Raw genomic sequence first — 18,318 nt, forward strand, 5'->3', positions numbered from 1 at the left:
AAAAAAATCTCAGACTCCTTAGTAGCTAGGATTATAAGCATGAGTCACCAGTCACCAGCTGGCTGCTGGTCTTTGGAAAGAGTCCACTATTCAGTCACTGTCCTTTTAATAAAGACTCCAAGATACCTCTCAACATGAGGCATCTCTGTTTCTCACCTTACAATACTGTATACCTCTAATGTCTAGATATTCTTCTACTACCGATCTCCTCTGCCTTCCAAAATGACTACTTTCTCTTTGTAACCACTTACCTGAGGTTTTATTTCAGATTCCTGGAGATGTAGGAATGTGTTTGCAATTCCCATGAGGTAAGGGGCATACATTTGTTACTGGATGAGGGGTGAGGGGCTTCCCTCAACTTCCTACTTTCCCAGTGCAATCACCAGCACTTGAGATCCACACATGCAAAGAAACTCAAGGTGTCTCACAAGAAGATTCTCACAAGGTGGGTGTTTCAGCAAATACTTATTTTTGTATAACAGATCAAATTAGACGTAAGGAAAGGGAGAAACATTCTTGGTTCCACAGGCAGGCAATGGGAATTTAGACTCAAAATGGCAGCTCTCATCTGTAATCTTTATACTTTTTGAGCTGGGTGACCATGTTGTTTAGCAACTCTTAATCATTAAAAAATATTTCTGGGAGCTGGGTGCTGGTGGCTCACACCTGTAATCCTAGCTACTCAGGAGGCTGAGATCTGAGGATCATGGTTCAAGGCCAGCCCGGACAGGAATGTCCATGGTACTCTTGTCTTGTTAACCATCAGAAAACTGGAAGTGGCACTGTGACTCAAGTGGTAAAGTGCTAGCCTTGAGCTGAAGTTTTCAGGGAACAGTGCCCACTCTCAGTTCAAGGCCTACGACTGACCAAACAACAACAACAACAACAAAAATAAAAACACCTCCACGTTAATTATTAAAGGAATTTCTCAGGAATAGAGGCTCAGAGGAATTTAAGGAGTTAGACACCAGAAGGTAGTTTGATTCTGGAGGTGATACGTAAGAAGTTTGGAATGTATTTCAGTAAATATCACCTAAACCTCATAGGGAATGAAACAAAACGGGAGCCTGGAAATGTAACTTTTGCTTCAATGACTTATTGCTTTGTTTATTAAAATTGTAATTGTTACTTGTGATCATAACTGTAGTTTTGCTTCTGTAAACCTGCTTGCTATCATGTATCCTGACACCAGTGAGTGACCTGCTTGCCCTTTTAAAACCTCAGTGGTTTTAAAACCCTTTAAAATCCTGCTGCAAGAGAGCTGCTATAGTGATCAGATGCCCCAGCTAATACAGCTTCCTAGCCCAACTGACTGAGTGTTGGTGACTCCTTACGCTGATTGTGGGTTCAAATCCCACAGCCCCCGGGAAGCTGGGAGAGTTCATATAGTAGGGTTGCTGAATTTAACAGGCACCATTCTGGCCATGCGGTAGATAATAGAGTATTGGGTTTAACTGTCTTCATGATAGAGGCAGGGAAGTCCCACCTCCCAGGTGATAGGTGTGCCTGAATTCCAAGAGGCAGGGGCACAGACATGGACAATAGGTTACTGGACCTGCCGGTCTTGGGTCCTGAACACTCAAGTTCCCAGTGACCCAGTCCCCTGCGCTGACCGATTTAGGCCCAGACCAGCTCAGTTGCCATTCTGCTATGCCATGTCTCTGTTAATCCTGTCTCCTGGCTCTTCAAGGGTCATAATGCTGTCCCACTTCAGCTCTCCTTTGGAGCTGGTTTGTTGGTATTTTCTTCTGCTTTTTCTTTCCTCTCTGGCTCTCATGGCTCAGTTTTCTGACAGTATTAACTGTATTCATGAGGCTGCAGGTCTTTGGGACAAGAATCCACCCCGGCCTTCTAATAAAGACTCCCAATTAGACCTCTCAAAATGTGGCTTCCGTTTTCTCACTGTGTAACACTAGTTGGTGGCCTTTTGGGGTTTTGTTTTTATTTTTTTTAGCTCTGACTTCCTGGTTTTAATGTTTGCATATGGTCCTTTGGTATTTATGGTTTGGACTTTCCCATCTCAGGCTGGGAATGTGGGTTAGCAATAGCGTGAGTACTTGCCTAGCATGCATGAAGCCCTGGGTTCCATTTCTCAGTACCACAGACACAGAAAGAGCCAGAAGTGGTGCTGTAGCTCAAGTGGTAGAGTGCTAGCCTTGAGCAAAAGAAGCTCAAGGACAGTGCCCAGGCCCTGAGTTCAAGCCCTGTGACTGGCAAAAGAAAACAAAAAAATAAAAAGATTTACCCATCTCTGTAAGAAGTCCTTAAAGCTGCTTTTTTGCTAAGAAACACTAACTACTTATTTGAGCTCTGGAATGAACTAGGACAAAAACTAAGAATCTCCCTGTTACCATTAGTTCACATCTATAATGCTAGCTACTCAAAAGGCTGAGATCTGAGAATTGCAGTTCAAAGCCATCCCAGACAAGAAAGTCCTTGAGATTCTTATCACCCAAGAGAATTGGGAAGGTCAAGCTACAGTTCAAGTGGTAGAGTGCTAGCCTTTAGCTTAAAAAAAAAAGCTCAGAGACAGCACCTAGGCCATGAGTTCAATCCCCAGAATCCACACAAACAATATATATATACACATACACACTCATACTCCACATTCACACACAGGAGTCATCCCAGCTCACTCCAACTAGTATCTGTGTCCTGTCCTAGGGCTTGAACTCAGGGCCTCAGCGTAGTCCGTGAGCCTCTTTGTGCTCAAGGCTAGTGCTCTACCACTTGAACTACAATGCCATGAACAGCTTTTGCTGAGTAGTTTATTGGCAATAAGAGTCTCACAGACTTTCCTGGCCAGGCTGGCTTCAAACCATGATCTTCAGATCTCAGTCTTGAGTGCAGCTAGGATTACAGGCGACATTCTCACTTTGTAGTCACTTTGCAGCCATCTTGAAAACCAGGAGCACCTGCCAGGTGTCAATAACTAATTGTAAAAAATTCCCACTGACCAATCCTGACTGGGACTATGGACCGTCAGACCATAGTCTGACTGTTTTAACTTTGTGACCCTTTCCCCAATTCTCCCTACTTAAGGTAAATACCTATACTCTGACAGCTAAAGATGTGCTGAAGTGCTGTCTTTCTGTGGCTGACCCATAATAAATCTTTCTCTGCCCCTCACTATGTCTCTTTATTTGGTACGCAGGGGCCAGTGGCTGGATCTGGCCTGGGGAATCCCTGGAATTTGGGCCTGGGCACTGAAACTCCAGTTCCATCTCCTTATCTATCCAACACACCTCCAATTCTTACCAGCAAGATTCAAGAAACCAAATATCAGGAAAATTTTACAAAAGGCCAAACAACCCCTAAAAGTAAGTGAGTCTCTATACACCCACCACTCTATGAGTATTGTGATTTGGAAGGAAATGTGGCTTATAAGGTAAGTTACAGAGCAATCTGAAATAGAGCAGAAAAACTGGGAATGGAGAAGAAGGAATGGGAATTCTAGTAAAAAAGAAATTAGAAAATAATACTTACCTAATGATTCAGCTATACTATTTAAGTATATAGCAGAAGGAAACAAAATCAGCATACAACACAGATACAATGATACCCATGTTTATTGTAACATTATTCATGTTATGGGATCATCCTGGGGCCAAATATCAATCATTGCATGAATGAATAAAAAATGAGCTATATTTTTCCCTTTTATAGTTTCAGTTTTATATATTTCATTATCTGTATACATAAAGTCCATTATATCTACATTCCATTTAATATATATTCTAATGCATTACAATTTATATGCATATATATCATGGACTATTATTTTTGTCAGTCATGGGGCTTGAACTCTGGGCCTAGGTGCTGTCCCTGAGCTCTTCAGCTCAAGGCAAGTGCTCTACCACTTAAGCCACAGAGCCACTTCTGGTTTTCTGGTGGTTAGTTGGAGATAAGAGTCTCACAGACTTTCCTGCCCAGGCTGGCTTTGAACTGTGATCCTCAGATCTCAGACTCCTAGGTAGCTACGAATACAGGTGTGAGACACGGGTGCCTGGCTCATGAGTATTATTTAGCCATAAAGACTGAAAGTATGGATAGTTGCTAGTGTCTTATAACTCTAATCCTGGCTACTGAGTAGACAGAAAACTAGAAGATAACAATACTTTTTACTATAGGAAGAACGTTCACAACAGAAAAACAGACAGTGGCATATACTTGTCAGCCCAACTACACAGAAAGCAAAAACAGCAAGTCAAGCGTCAGGCCAGCTTGGAGAAAATGCAAGACCTTATCTCATACCAGCAGAAGCAGGGCTGAAGGCACAGATCAAGGTTAGGCACCTCATGACAAGCATGAATCCCTTGGGTTCAAATACCACTACTATCAGGAAAAAAAAAGTACAGCTAGGTAGTGGTAGCTCACGATATAATTCTAACTACTCAGAAAGCAGAGATCTAAAGATCACAGTTCAAAGCCCACTGTGACAGGAAAGTCCATGAGGCACTTCTCACCAAGGAACCACCAAAAAGCCCAAGTGGAGCTATGGCTCAAGTAGTAGTTGCTACCAAAAGCTTACAGAAACTGAGCTTTGGAGCACAAAAGCTTAAGGACAGTGCTCAGGCCCTGAACTCAAGCCCCAGGACAAGCACACAGAAAATAAAAGAGAATAAAATGATCACTTTTAGGAAAATGGATGAAACTGGAAGTTATCCTATTAAGTAAAATAAGCCTGATTCAGAAAAACAAATATCCCGCATTTTCTCAAAATGGAAGAAAGACTATTAAAGGAAGAGGACGGGAGGAGAAGAAAGAACAAGAATAGGTAAAGGGTGAAGTATAATCAAATCACATTATATGCATTATGACAACGTCATTTAAAATATATCAAAGCCAGCGCCAGTAGGCTCACACCTGTAATCCTAAATATTAAGGAGGCTGAGATCTGAGGATCATGGTTCAAAGCCAGCTGTGGCAGCAAGGTCCTTGAGACTCTTTTTTTTTTGGGGGGGGGTCCGGTCGTGGGGCCTGAACTCTGAGCCTGGGCTCTGTCACTCAGCTGTTCAGCTCAAGGCTAGCGCTCTACCACTTGAGCCACAGCAGCACTTCCAGCTTTTTTCTTTTTGCTTTTGTGGTGCTGAAGAATCTAACCCAGGGCCTCATGCATGCAAGGCAAGCGCTCTACCACTGAGCCACCTTACCAGCCCCTCCATGAGACTCTTATCTCCAATTAATCACCAGAAAACGGGAAATAGCCTTGTGACTCAAGTGGTAGAGCACTTGCCTTGAGTTGAAAAGCTCAGGGACAGGCCCAGAGTTCAAGCCTCAACAACAACTATATATATATCAAAGGCATTAGGCAAAATAGTATTATAAGATATAATGAAACTCTTCATACCTAAAAAGTAAACCAAAATGTAAAAAGCACATCTATAAAGAGATAATGGAGACAACTGGGCACCCCAGACTCATGCCCATACTCTAAGATCTGAGGATCATAGCTCAAAGCCAGCCCAGACAGGAAAGTCTATAAAACTTTTACCCCAATTAATCACCAAAAAGCCAGAGGTAGAACTATGGCTCAAATGATAAAGTACCAACCCTAAGTGAAAAAGCTAGAAGATAGTGCCCAGAACTTGAACTTCAGCCCTGATATGGACACATACACAAAAAATGTATGATGTCAAGTAGTGGGACATTAAAGGAATAATATTTCTTCTTTTAATTTTTTATTGTTATTACAATAGTAATGTACAGAGGGGTTACAGTTATGTAAATCAGGTAAAGAGTACGCTTCTTTTAGGATAATGTCACGCCTTCCCTTACTCTGTTTTTCCTCTCATCTCCACCCACACCTTGTATAGTTCATTTTCAATATAGTGTCTAGTGTGTACTGCTGCATTTATGCCTTTTTCCCTCCATTCCTGTGTCTGCCCTTACACTCCCAAAGACATATAAATGATCAAACAAGAAGAAAGAAAAAGGGCTGGGAAGGTGGCTCAGTGGTAAAGCGCTTGCCTTGCATGCTTGAGGCCCTGGGTTCAATTCCTCAGCACCCATAAGCAAAAAAAAAAAAAAAAAAGTCGGAAGTGGCGCTGTGGCTCAAGTGGTAGAGCACTAGCCTTGTATGCATGAGGCCCTGGGTTCTATTCCTCAGCACCACATAAGCAAAAAGAAAAAAGCCAGAAGTGGAGCTGTGGCTCAAGTGGTAGAGCGCTAGCCTTGAGCTGAAGAGCTGAGGGGCAGCGCCCAGGCTCAGAATTCAGGCCCACGACCGGACCCAAAATAAAAAAAAAAACAAAAACAAAAAAAAGAAGAAAGAAAAAAAAAAGAAAACAGCAACAAAGAAAACCATATATTTGCGGGGGAGGGGGGAGGAAGGGAAGGGATGGGAAGGGGAAACAAAGGAGGAGACTACAATGCTTGATAAGAAATGTTCTCATTATCTTGCTCATGTAATTGTAACCCCTCTGTACAGTATTTTCACAATAAAAATAATAATAATAAAAAAGAAAAAAAAGAAAACCATATCTTGTTTCCATTTCCTGGAGCTCATTTCAGTAAATATCATTTTGTATGATCAGATAATATTTCAACTAAGCCTAATTCAAATAACACAAGAACTAAATTTTATTACTGTATAGTTAACATATGAGAAAAAGAAAAGAATACAAAAATCACTGAAATGGATCTATAAGGATCACTAAGATTGAAGTGATAATAGACTTCCTAACCTAGAAAAGCCCAGGACACGCTGTGAATTCTATAGGACCTTTAAAGAAGTATTAACACTGATACTCCCCAAACTTTCCCATGAAATGCAAGGGAGGAAACACTACAAAATGAATTCTATAAATCCAGAACGAAACTCATTCCAAACCCTGACAGGGACACCTCAAGGAAATAGAACTATATACCAGATCTCCTGGGTGAACATAGATGCCAACATTCTCAACCTAATGCTTGCTAAGAGAATTCAACAACATACCAAGATCAAATCGGTGTCATTCCAGGTTTGCAAGGTTGGTTTAACATATGTAAAGCAATAATTGTAATACAGCACAGAAACAGGATCAAGGACAATGATCATATATGATTATCTCTACTGACAGACAAAAAAGGCTTTAACAAAATATGAAGGGAACTCTAAGCCTAAGCTGTGAGACCAGAAAAGGGTTAAGAGGTTGAAATGCTACCTTGTCAGTACTTCAAAGGTGAAGAACTGCACCCTGGAAAGGTCAAACAAACAAGGCAAAACAAATACTTAAATTACTATTAATTGGACTGCATTGTTGTTTAAATTAGAGCTGTTTGGACCTCATAAAGCTTGAGACCAGGTGCCAGTAGCTCACCCCTGTAATCCTAGCTACTCAGGAGGCTGAGATCTGAGGATGAAGGTTCAAAGGCAGCCTTGGCAGGAAAGTCCTAGAGACTCTTATATCCAACTAACCACCAGAAAACCAGTAGTGCTGTGGTTCAAGTGGTAGAACATTTGCCTTGTGCTGAAGAGCTCAGGGACAGCACCCAGCCTAGAGTTCAAGCCCAACAACTCACCAAAATAAATAAATAAATAAATAAAGCTTGAGACTGTGGGAAATAGGTTTGTGTTAGGGTTAAATATTTACCACACTTCCTCCTGTTCTCTAGTGATAAGGGAGTCAATTATCACTATGTACACAAACTATATCTCAAGCTAAAGGTTGCAACCAGAGGATAACTTGATACCTGGTTTTCTGCATGTATCTGTAAGTGACCTCCCATTGTATTAAATAAAATAAATAAGCTTGCTTAAAGGAGCTTGGGGTTTAAAAGCTGGTGACTACTGAAACCCCTGCTTCCCTACTCCCTCTTTGTCATTCTTATTTCTTTGGCTCCCATATCCCTTTGTGTTGTATTAGATTGCAGCAACAAAAATACACCATCCTTTTATGATTAAAAAAAAAAGCCCTGGAGAGGCTAGAAATAGAAGGAAAGTACATTAAGTACATACTAAACATCTTACTAAATGGGGGAAACCTGAAACCATTTCCTTTAAAGTGGAGAATGAGACAAGAGAGTTCATTTTCTCCATTCTTACTCAATATAGTACTAGAATATACTACTAGAATTCCTAGTCTGAGCAATAGGGAGGAGAAGGAAATAAAATGGATCCAGATAGGAAAGAAAGAAATCAAATTGTCTCTATTTGCAGATCATATGGATCTGCAAAAAGACTCTGAAGATTCTACCCTAAAACTGCCTGGGCACTGTCCCTGAGCCTCTCTGTGCTCAAGGCTAGCACTCTACCACTTCAGCCAAAGCACCACATCCAGCTTTTTCTGTTTTTGTGGTACTGAGGATTCAAATCCAGAGGTTCATGCATGCTAGGTAAGCCACATTCCCAGCCACCATAGTATCTTTTCTATATAGCAATGAATGAGAGAGTGAGAAGAAAATAGAAAAATCCTACTCAAAACAGTCTCAAAAACTAAGTAAATAAAATACCTAGAAATAAACTTAATCAAGGATGTGAAAGAAGTCTACAAGAAAACTATAATAACCTTGAAGAAAATAAAAAAGAGCAGAAAAGTCCATGAGACTCTTACCTCCAACGAACCACCAGAAAATAGGAAGTGGTGCCAAGGCTCAGAGTGGTAGCAAAAAGAGCACAGGGATAGTGCCCAGGCCCTGAGTTCAAGCCCCACAACTACAGAAAGAAAGAAAGAAAGAAAGAAAGAAAGAAAGAAAGAAAGAAAGAAAGAAAGAAAGAAAGAAAGAAAGAAAGAAAGAAAGAAAGAAAGAAAGAAAGAAAGAAAGAAAGGAGGGAAGGAGGGAAGGAGGGAAGGAGGGAAGGAGGGAAGGAGGGAAGGAAGGAAGGAGGAAGAAAGAAGGAAAGAAAGAGAGAGAAAGAGAGAGAAAGAGAGAGAAAGAAAGAAAGAAAGAAAGAGAGAGAGAAAGGAAGAAAGAGAAAGGAAGGAAGAAAGAGAAAGGAAGAAAGAAAGTGAAATTGATGAAGACACTAGAAGATAGAAAAACCTCCCAGGCTGATAGATCACTAAAATTAATATCAGGAAAATGAACAAAAGTAAACTACAAATTCAATGACATACTCATCAAAATCCCAAATACTCTTCACAGAGATAGAAAAATGAATCCTAAAATTCATTGAATGCACAAAAGATGTACAAACAGCCAGAACAATCTTGTGAAGAGAAGAAGAAAAAAGCAATGCTGAGGATATCACAAAACTAGACTTCAAATTAAACTACAGAGCCTTAGTAATGAAAACACAAACACCAGTGAAACAGATTACAAGAACAAGAAATAAATCGTCACACTGATAGCTCTCTGATTTTTGACAAAGGAGCTCAAAATGCACACTGGAGAAACCTAGCCTCTGAACAACATGGTGCTGGGAAAATTGAATAGCCACATGCAGAAAACAAAATAGATTCCTGTCTCTTGCCATGTACAGATACAATTTAAAGTGGATCAAGGATCCTGAGTGTGTGTGTGTGTATGCGCACACACACACACACACACACACACACACACACACACACACACACACACTGGGGCTGAGGCTTGACCTCAACCCCAATCCAGCCTCTTCAGCTTATTCATTCATAATTCTACCTCTTGAGCCATACCTCCATTTCCCTCCTTTTGCTTTAATTGAAGAAGATTGTCATGGATTTGTCTTCCCAGACTGGATTCTAAATGCAATTCTCAAATCTCAGCCAGGAGTTGGGAGCCACTGGCACTCAGCTTGGATTAGGATCTTAATGTTAAAACATGAAACTTTGAAAATATTATAGGAAACAACTTGGAAAGCACTACAACTTTTTCCCCAGGATATAACTTTCTGAATATTCCAATAGCTCAGCAAATAAGAGCAAGGATTTGAACAAATGAGATTTGATCAACTAAAAAGTTTCTGCAGCTGGGTGCCAGTGACATATATCTGTAATCCTAGCTACTCAGAAGGCTGAGTGCCATGCCACATACACTTGGTTGAAACTTTTGGAATGAAAGGTTCTGGACAGGAGTGGAGCCTGGCATAGACTCAAGCCCCAGGCATCCCCCAGGAGTTGGTGGAGAACTGGATTCCCTAAAAAAGACAATCTGGTCAGACTTAACCCGTTGTTCTCTGAGAAAGAGAAGTTCCAGTGTGACTGCTGCTCACCACAGTGACCCAGGGCCCAGTGGCAGGATGCCTGCCCTGTGCCCTGACAAGTCCCACCTGGGAGAGCATCTGTCCTGCCTCCAGGCCAGTTCAGGCCTGCCATTGTACACAACAACCCTTGTTTCCTCCTCTAACAAGCAGCTCAGTATCCAACCACCATGGGAACCCAGTCCAAGAGGCACAATGGAGAAGAAGCTGCCAAAGCAAGCGTTTGGAAAGGAGCAGAGATCACAGCAGGCAAAGCAGCCATGAAGATGTGTCTACAAGGAGTCCTTAGCTGGGTTCAGCAAAGAGAGGCTGGCGCAGGTGGGCGGAGCACTTCCATAAAGCTGCCTGTGATGGATAGATGGCTTCTGATTTGACATTGACAACAGAATAAGGGACTGCAAGTTCAATGAATAGTCTCTGGCCAGAGAAACAAGGTCAAACGCTTAAGTTTCTCCACTTCCAGTGGTTCCTGGTATTTCCAGCGGAGTGGACATCTTTCTGTGACCAGTGGGTGCCACGCCACCTTCTGCGGAGTCTGCGTGAGAGATCGCGTTGGACAAAGAGCTTCAAGGAAGCATGCCCCCAGGAAGGGGGTGTTGGATCAAGGCTTCCCATACACTTGGCTGCACCTTTCTAGCCTCTACCTTTATTCTTACTATATTCTTCTTGGCTGTACATTCGTTGCCTTTATTCTCATTTTGGCTATTTTTCTATTGATCCGCGAACAGAGCATGTTGTATTTTTCCAGTCCAATAGAGACGGCTTCTCTAAGTAATAAAGACTAAGGCCAAAGATTAAATGTGGGCAATCCCCCAATCAATCGATCATTTGATGTGACGTTGCCTCCAGAAATTCCTACAACTTCACAAGCGGTTTTGCAGCTCACGCATAGTAAATATAGAGACTTAAAATTTCTAGATATGTCCAACAGACAAAATCAACAAATTAAACTATGTTAGAAAGAGTTATCCTAGTAGTTTAGAGAGTTCTAAAAAAGAAGAGACCTCTGATTATAAAAGAAAAAGAAAGATTCTCCCAACAGTTATGATTAAGTTTAGTCCAACTTATGTTATAGGGAATAGATGGTGTTTTCATCCTGAACCAACCAAGAACCATTTCCTTATACAGGAGTTTATAAAGATGAAATTAGTTGGATAAAAATAAAATCAAAAAGAGTATAATGTAAGTACAGCCCTGTCTTAGGTTTGTTAATTATTAAACATAAAAAGGCTGAATAGATGACGTATTCTATTAAACAATATGCTAGACTTGTTTCGCACCGCTTAGCTTAAACAGTTGGTGGGATAGTCATTAATTTTCATGTAATTCATCAACGCTTTGCCTTTAAAAAAATTGATTACGTGCTTAAATGAACAAAGAATCTATGTCACAAACACACACTGTATAAAAATGTTAATTCTCCTCAATAAAGATACACTCAGATGCAACTCTTTTGAGTCTGTGTCTGTTTGTCACTTCGCCGACTCCTTTGCCCACCTATCCCGAGATCCCTGTCCTGTCGGTCCCAGTGCTCCGGCCGAGCTGGTCCCTCGCAGCTGAGAATCTGAGGATCACTGTCCTAAGCCAGCCCAGGAAGGAAACTCTGTGAGACTGTTATTTCCAATAAACTACTCAAAAGAGCCAGGCAATGGTGGTTCACTCCTGTAATCCTACTTACTCAGGAGGCTGGGATCTGAGAATTGCCTTTAAAGCCAGACCCAGCAAGAAAGTAATTGAGACTTTTATTTCCAATAAACCACTCACAAAACTGGAAGTGGCACTGTGAATTAAGTGTAGAGTACTTGCCTTTAGCTGAAGAGTGCAGGGACGGTGCCCAGGCCCAGAGTTCAAGCCCCACCACCACCGACAACAACAACAACAAAAACAAAAACGTACGCAACCGAGCTGGAAGTGGTGCTGTGGCTCAAGTGGCAGAGCTCTAGTCTAGAGCACAGAGGTGCTCAAGGATGGTGCCCAGAGCCTGAGTTCAAACCCCAGACCAGGAAAAAAGTTTCTGCATAGAAAGGAAATAGTAGTCTGCTGGGACATCCACCAGACAGGAGATTTTTTTTCAGCTATACATCTGACAAGGTATTTGTTGTTGTTATTGTTTTTGTTGTTTTGTTTATTTGTTTTATTGTGAAAATACCATACAGAAGGGTTACAACTACATGAATGAATACATTTGTTATCGAGCATTGTTGCTTCCTCCTTTGTTTCTGACAAGGTATTAATAATCAGAACATATAGGGAGTTCACAGAACTAACCGCCCAAGAATTAACAAATGAATTAATAAATACACAAACTAATGAAATAAACATCTTTAAAAAGCACAAATGGAGGATTAATACATAAGAAATACTCAACATCGAGAGAGAGGAGAGAGAGAGAGAGAGAGAGAGAGAGAGAGAGAGAGAGAGAGAGAGAGAGAGAGAGAGAGATAGGCAAACCAAAATGGCATTGAGATTTCATCTGACTCTATTCAGGATGTCCATTATCAAAAGCACTAAGCATAAATGCTAGTAAAGGAAGAAGGAATACTCATACACTGTTGGTGAGAATGTAAACTAGTGCAGCTGCTATGGAAATTGGTATAGAACTTCCTCAGAAACTAAAAACAGAACTGACCTATAATCTAGTCATACCACTCTTGGGCAGATAGCCAAAGGAATTTAAGTCAGGAATATAGTAAAGGCCCCTGCACATTCATTCATCATGACACCATTCCCTGTAGCCAAGACGTGGAAACAATCCAAATGCCCTACAACTAATTGATCAGTGGATCCAGAAAATGTGGCACATATACACAATGCAGTAGTATTCATCCATAAAGAAGAATGAAATGGATGGTACTCGAATACATCATGTTGAATGAAGTAAGCCATGTTCAGAAGGATGAGTTTTCTCTCACATGTGGATGCCATGCCTAAAAGATAAAGATACATGATTATATATATATATATATATATATATATATATATACATATATATATATATATTCTTGTAGGATATATGCATTGTAAAATACCATGGTGAAGCCCCATTGAACAATCAGCATGCACGTCACCAAAAATCACTACTATTGAAGTAAAACATATCCTGTCTGAGGTGTGGGTGCTAGTAGGAGCAGAGAAGGCAAACACAGAGGGTGAAAGAGGGTGAATATAGTCAAAATACTTGATGTACATGTGTAAAAATGGAGGCATGAAACTTGTTGAGGTTGTTTTGGAGGGGTGGGAAGAGCAGGTGGGAGAGTATGGAGAAGATGTATTGTATGTATATATTAGCATGACAAAATGGAACCCCCTTGTAGAAATAATAGATGTTAATTTTAAAGACGATGGAGTCAGGTCTCAGCTCCACCTTAAGGATGGATAGCCAAAGATTCTGAGGTAAAGGGTGAGGTGAAGCCAACTTTACCAATGCCCCTCATTGCTCCAGTTTCTTCATGCTCTGGGTTCCTGGATATTTGCATACGTAGTGTGGACTTGCTGAACCTGCCCATGGCCCCTGCTCCTCTCTGAGTCCTCCTATAATTCAAGTGGGTTTGAAGAGTGGTCTTGGTCAGCTTCTCAGACTCAGGGACAGGGTCAGTCAAATTATGTCCTTTGTGCCTCTCCTCCTCAACCACAAAGTTCTGGCTCCCCATCCTGCTAACTCCTCCCACCCCCACCCCCACCCCCACCCCCTGTCTAAAGTCCTCCAAAGAAACATCAGTGCAGATCTCTCTCTCTGAAGTCCAGTCTCTGCACTTGCTCTGTCCTCTGCCTTCTCCACCGACCACCCAACATCCTCATCTATTCCAGGCTCTCTCTTCTCAGTGTCATCTTCCTAGATAACCTTACAACAGTTGCAAATATATATGTGCAAATAAACGCACATGCAAATATATCTGCAAATATATATCTGATCATGTTCCTATTCATCTTGCTTGTTTTGCTTTATCCTTGGCACATACCCCCACTCAATATATCAGAATTTGATCATTTATTGTATCATTATCCTCCTCCTCTTAAAACACATCCTTAGTAGAGGTAACTTCATTGAGAAGGACATTTATTGATGATTGTTCTTAACTTCTATGGCCCAAATTAGAGTGATTTGAAGAGGATAGGATACCCTGGTTGGTTCTCTAACAGATGTCTTTACCATCTTGAATCCCCTCAGTGAGAAGAGATTTTGAAAAAATGCTGTAAAGCATCATCTCCATGAAGGCTCTTATTTTCCACATGTGCATGCTTGGAAACTGAGTTCCAAGGGGGTAAAGCTGGACAGGAAGTCTGCCTCAGAGCTGGCTTTGCCACCAGCTCTGCTCCCTTAGGTTCTTGTCTTTTTGTGTCCTGGGAGGCCTTGTTTTCCCCACACGCTCAGAGCTCCCTGAGGCTAGAGACTGAGGTTCAATAGGGCATACGATCAGGGTTGGCTTTACTTGAATTGTCTTCCTCCCCTAGAGCCACTTCTGCCCTGCCCAGCTCCCAGGACCTGCTTTTGCTTCCTTTGAGCCTTGTGTATCAGTTGCAACCTAGTAGCATCCCAACAGCCCCCTGATGACTTTGCACTCTTACTTCCCTGTGACCCAGGTTTAACTGTCCTGGTAAGGATGCCCTCCAAGGCTCTCATCCCTGGGCTGCCCCGCTAAGCTGGTGCCCTTGCTTCATTTGGGCTCTCCCCAAGGAGTGGCCATGAAGACTGATGGGACCGTGGCTGTGGGGCCTCCCTTCCAATCACTACACTAATCCCCATGTGCTGTGGGTACACAGATACACAGACATAGGGTCCAAGACAAGGAGTAGACCTGGAGGCTGACTGTGGAACAGAGTATGCCAGACTTCCTGGGACTCCCAAACTCTGAGGTTAAGTCAGTAAGTTGCCCTGATTTCATTCCCTCAGTTTCACCTTCCAGTCAACCAAGAGGTTGATCTCTGCATAAAGCTCAGGTGCGGCAAGCCCACTCTTTTGATCTTCAGCAGTGTCCTCTGTGAGAAGGACCTGGGGGGCAGCTGTGGAGCCTCGCATGGCTGGAAAAGAAATGGACCCACTTTATGCAGAACACCTTCAGTGCATTGATGTCATCAACACACACCCATCAGATCCATCAAGGGCAGCCACGGTCCCAGGGACCAGAAGCACAGGTCTTAAACCCATACTCTGTTCCTGCCACCATGCACACTGCACTTTTTATTCTTGGATTTGGACATTAATTTGGTACAGTTATAATTGGTGCAGTTGCTCTACCACTTGAACCACAACTACACTTTCAGCTTTTTTGGTGATTAATTGGAGAAAAGTGTCTTACACTTTCATACCTAGGCTACCTATGAACCTCGATCCTCAGATCTCAGCATCCCAACTAACTAGGACTACAGATGTGAGCCATCCGTGGCCTTTCTCTTTTGGTAGTCAGACATATACCCACACTCAGCACCCCAGACTTTTAGCGGTCCATTGTCCCTGGGATCTCCTCAACCCACTGCCCCTCCTCCAGCCAGCCCAGACCCAAGAGTCCCCAGAACCTGCCTTTTCCAGTCTCTGTCCCCTTCCTCATCCAGATCCATATTCCAATCCCTGAAATCACGAACAGCACCACAGCAACCAGTCTTATCCATTTGTTCCATTGGGAACCTTGGGCTGAAGACAATTTGCTGTCATGATCTGCCATGGTCAGGTAAGACATAGGATGGGAGCGGGGGCAGGGGGAAAAGATGGGGAAACTGGGGAGGATTACCCTAGCTCTAGCTCCAGGCCTGTTTCCCAGTGTGTAAACGCTGCAGCCTGCATGAATTTTCTCCCTTCTACTCTTTCTCTGTGACCTGGTCACATCCATATTAATGCTTCTGCTGCCAGGCTTTCTGTCCAGTCTATACACAAGAACCTCAGGAAATGGTCTAGGCTGGATTGACACTGTTCACCCCTCAATCTGTCCCTCTTTTCTCCTTGCAGACTTGCAGAAGCAAAGTACATTGCAAGAGAGGGAAGGGGATGGAAGAATATGGGGTTTCCCATATTATGCTCTTTGCTAGGTTGTCTCTATTTGGTTTGTTGGTGGTGGTGGTGATTACCGGGCTTGAACTCAGGGCCTGGGTGCATGTCCCTGAGCTCTTTTTTCCCTGAAGGCTAGTGTTCTACCACTTTGAGCCACAGTGCCACTTCCGGGTTATTGATGGATAATTGGAGATAAGAGCTTTAAGAACTTTCCTAGCCAGGCTGCTTTTCAACACTGATTCTCAGATCTCAACCTCCTGAATAACTTGGATTATATGCATGAGCAACCAGTGCCCAAATAGGATGTCATTCTTATGGCTACAAGAAAATCCTATTCATCCTTCAAGGTCTAACACATGTGTTCCTTTCCCTGTAATGCCATTCCCAACTCCTATAGAAGTTTCTCATTTTCTTCCATTCCTTGTTTTCTTTTCTTCTTGAACCATACTTTATATCTTGGCTTATCTATGAAGCATTTTACATCTAGCTTTACTTTTAGATATGTACTCACTCTGTGTGCTCCTGAACTAGCCTGAGGGCTTGAACTCAAGGCCTAAGCACTAGCCATGAGCCTGTCTGTCAAGGCTACCAATCTACCACTCAAGCCATAGCTCTACTTCTGGCTTTTTGCTGGTTAACTGGAGATAAGACACTCATGGAACTTCTTGCATAGGCTGGCTTTGAACTGCAATCCTCCTGAGTAGCTAGGATTACAAGTGTAAGCCTGTAAATATTTCTGTAATGTTTGTAATGCCACTGCTCATTGTCATGCTCCTTGTCATAGACTGGATTGACAAATTTACTTGAACTGCCTATTTTAATTCTCACAATAACACTATAGAACTGGTAGGGTTATTATCCATCATGTAGGTAGAAAGGCTCAAAAGTTATATAGCTTCTCCAAGAAAAGATGGCCAGTGTGTGATGATGAAGTCGTTGTACTGTATGTTCCTTGAAGACGGGTGCTTCTCTTATTTTTCATGGTGATTTTTCCCTTACTCCAACACATCATAAGTACTCAGCTCAAGAATGTGAACTTAATGTTGAATAGGTGAGTTAAGAAATGACAAGGGTGAGGCTACTCAGAGGAGACCCTGCCCACGTGAGCAAGCCGAGCTCAGGAGGACATTGATGGGACAGAGCAGCTGACCCCATGAAACAGCTCCTTATTGCATCAGTCTGTTCCTGCGGAAAAGTCCTGGGAAGTGAGAATGAGTGATACTTTAGGAACGGTCGCCAGGAAGGGGACAGCTGGCATGCAGCAAAAACCTCACACATCTAATGGCATGAATGGGCCATTGATGTCAGCCCGCCCTGGGAGAAAGCCTGAGTGTGAGTGGGGTCAGGAGAAACCAAGGCTGGAACTGTGCTAACGGATGGCCAGTGCTGACTGCTCTGTCCTTCCCCTCCCTTTGTGTGAATTCTGATGGCTACTCTAGGATCCTAGCTCCTCCATGTAGGGCAGTAGGGTGCCCACAAGCCATCCTACATTTATATTCATATATTGAGTGATTTCTGGCCTTGTGTCATGGGGATGCAGTTGCTCAGAGCAGAGGGGAATCATCAGGGCTTACCAAGTGAACAGCCTCACCCTGATCCTCCTGGACATTGCCAGCCAGCCTGCGTCCTTCAGGTCTAGCCGACTCTCCCCATTGGTGCCAGCCCATTCCCAGCACCCTTCCTGGGAGCTCACACTTACCCATTTGTGGACAGATGCTAAGGTCTAAGGTCACATTCTTCTGGTCTGCAGGATTGCTGACCACACAGATGAGGTGGCCATTCAGCTGGCTCCGGGAAAGGCTGAGGCTTAGATTCCTGGAGTTGGGAGCTGCTGCTAGAGTTCCTCTCTGCCCCAACTCCCCACTGAAGCTTTGGTTCAGCCAGGTCACTGTCACGTTCTCTGTGGTCCCTGGGATCCAACACTCCAGGCTGACATTGCACCAGCCTGATGTGCTGGTTAATGAATGAACCAGAATTTGGGGGTGGAAGACTGGCTCTGGGTAAAAGAGGACAAAAAAAGAAACTGATCTTCAGGAATGGAGGCTCATGGGAGCCTATCAACCACTCTCCCTGTAAAGCACATTGATGTGAGAGGTTGTCTTTTTCTAAATACAAACCTGGTGAAGGAACCTGTCACCCACCTCAACCAGGGATCTGACCCCCTGCCCTGGGGAAGATGGCTGAGGCTCTTCCTGAAGAACCACACTCTCTGTCTACTACAAAAAGAAAA

At 42.8% G+C, this 18,318-nt stretch overlaps 1 long non-coding RNA gene across 1 annotated transcript; it reads right to left on the reverse strand.

Annotated features, from left to right (window-relative positions):
• Positions 1–12,536: 12,536 nt before the first annotated feature.
• On the reverse strand, positions 12,537–18,082 carry LOC138812147 (uncharacterized). The gene is made up of 5 exons (XR_011367554.1): positions 17,788–18,082; positions 15,624–15,734; positions 15,003–15,124; positions 13,527–13,636; positions 12,537–13,032 (listed from the first exon to the last, which is right to left on the reverse strand). It is a non-coding gene; the product is annotated as an uncharacterized lncRNA (long non-coding RNA).
• Positions 18,083–18,318: the final 236 nt, after the last annotated feature.

The sequence above is a fragment of the Dipodomys merriami genome, unplaced genomic scaffold, assembly GCF_024711535.1.
Source record: "Dipodomys merriami isolate MVZ:Mamm:240054 unplaced genomic scaffold, mDipMer1.0.p SCAF_56, whole genome shotgun sequence".
Classification (NCBI taxonomy): domain Eukaryota; kingdom Metazoa; phylum Chordata; class Mammalia; order Rodentia; family Heteromyidae; genus Dipodomys; species Dipodomys merriami.